A 2446-nucleotide genomic window follows, 5' to 3' on the forward strand; every position below is an offset into this window, starting at 1 on the left:
TTCTAAAGAGTATACTTTTGGTTCATATATGTTCATGGTTTTGTTATATGCTGCTGTATACAGGGTTAGGGTTAGGGTTAGGGTTAGGTTTTGTTGTATGCTGCTGTATACAGGGTTAGGGTTAGGGTTAGGGTTAGGGTTAGGTTTTGTTGTATGCTGCTGTATACAGGGTTAGGGTTAGGGTTATGGTTAGGGTTAGGGTTAGGTTTTGTTGTATGCTGCTGTATACAGGGTTAGGGTTAGGGTTAGGTTTTGTTGTATGCTGCTGTATACAGGGTTAGGGTTAGGTTTTGTTGTATGCTGCTGTATACAGGGTTAGGGTTAGGTTTTGTTGTATGCTGCTGTATACAGGGTTAGGGTTAGGGTTAGGGTTAGGGTTAGGTTTTGTTGTATGCTGCTGTATACAGGGTTAGGGTTAGGGTTAGGTTTTGTTGTATGCTGCTGTATACAGGGTTAGGGTTAGGGTTAGGGTTAGGTTTTGTTGTATGCTGCGTATGTTCATGGGTTTGTTGTGTGCTGCTGTATACAGGGTTAGGGTTAGGGTTAGGGTTAGGTTTTGTTGTATGCTGCGTATGTTCATGGGTTTGTTGTATGCTGCTGTATACAGGGTTAGGGTTAGGTTTTGTTGTATGCTGGGTATGTTCATGGGTTTGTTGTATGCTGCTGTAAACAGCAGTAATGCTTGGCCTAATCAATATTTCCTGTTTCCTTATTGGTTCACACCATTGGTTCACACTATACTTGTTACCCCTCTCAGAAGATTACTTTCACTTTAGAACATTGTATTGAGATGTAGATTTTTGAGGTTTGAAAAGGGAGTGTAAAAAAATGACAATCAAAGGTACTAAGAGTAAACGTGATCACTGTGCTTAACTGGGAACCTTCTGGCAAGGATCTCTCAAAATTATAAATTACATTCTTCCAATAACACTAGCAGAACTTTTGTTTATTGTCTTTAAAACATTAAAACCACAAAAACATGATTTATTTATTTCTGATATGTTTATCTTGTTTATCGATCTGACTGCTGCTTTTGACAGTTAACCACCAGATCTTCCTTTCAGCATTCATGACAAAGATCATCTCAGAACCCGCACTCCAGTGGTACATTTACATTTAATTATTTAGCAGACGCTTTTATCCAAAGCAACTTACAAATGAGGAGAGCAACAGAAGCAATCAGACAACAGTATGCAAGTGCTCCAGTCTCAGTTAGTCTAGCACAGTACACAGTAGAATAGGTTACAAGTAAATTAGGTAAGTCCTAATCTTAATTGATCAGGTGCTTCTAGAAAGAAAATACTTTTTTTTCTTAAAATGGCTACAGACCCAACTGATCGAATTGAGATCGGCAGGTCATTCCACCAGTTGGGAACAGTCCGTGAAACGGTCTGTGAGAGTGATTTTGTGCCTCTTTGGGATGGCACCACGAGGTGTTGTTCACTTGAAGAGTTGTGTGGAACCTCTGATAGGAAGGGTCTAATCTGTCCTGGATTGAGTTATGGTTGATGAACCGAGCTGAATGGAGAAGTTGTGATGGAATGCTTGGCAGGCTGAGACCACAAGCAGTTCTGTCTTAGCAAGGTTGAGTTGAAGGTGATGGTCCTTCATCCAGCCAGAAATTTCTGTCAGGCAGGGAGTGATACGAACACCAACTATAGGATCATCTGGTTGAAATGAGAACCAGTTAGAAATCTGATGGGAAGTGAAGTGTCATCAGCATAGAAGTGATAAGAAAAGCCATGTTTCTGAATGACAGAGCCTAATGATGACATGTAGATAAAAAAGAGTCCCTGCAATGAGTCCTGTGTAACCCCAATAGCTCTAGATGTTGTGACCCCCTCCATGACACCCTGAAGGGCCTACAGTGCATCCGGAAAGTATTCAAAGCGGTTTACTTTTTCCACATTTTGTTATGTTACAGCTTTATTCCAAAATGCATTGAATTCTTATATTTTCCCCTCAGTTCTGCAAACAATACCTCATAATGACAACATTAAATTTGTCAAACAAGAAGCTTGTTTGAAATCTTTGCAAATTTATTTAAAATAAAAAAAATGAGAAAAATCTCTTGTCATGCCTTGACACTCAAAATTGAGCTCAGGTACTCGTGTTTCCACTGATCATCCTTGATATAATTCTACAACTTGATTGGAGTCCACCTGTGGTAATTTAAGTGGATTGGACATGATTTGGAAAGAAACACTCTGTTGTCTGTAGTCCTCTGAGACAGGATTGTGGCACAGATCTGGGGAAGGGTACAGAAAATGTCTGAAGCATTGAAGTTCTCAATAAGCACAGTGGCCTCCATCATCCATACATAGAAGAAGTTTGGAACCACTAGGACTCTTACTAGAGCTGGCCGCCCGGCCAAAGTGAGCGATGATAGAGCCCCAGAATTTCTCTGTGAAGAACAGAGAAACTTCCAGAAGAACAACCATCTCTG

Source organism: Pseudorasbora parva, chromosome 4 (genome assembly GCF_024679245.1).
Source record: "Pseudorasbora parva isolate DD20220531a chromosome 4, ASM2467924v1, whole genome shotgun sequence".
Classification (NCBI taxonomy): Eukaryota; Metazoa; Chordata; class Actinopteri; order Cypriniformes; family Gobionidae; genus Pseudorasbora; species Pseudorasbora parva.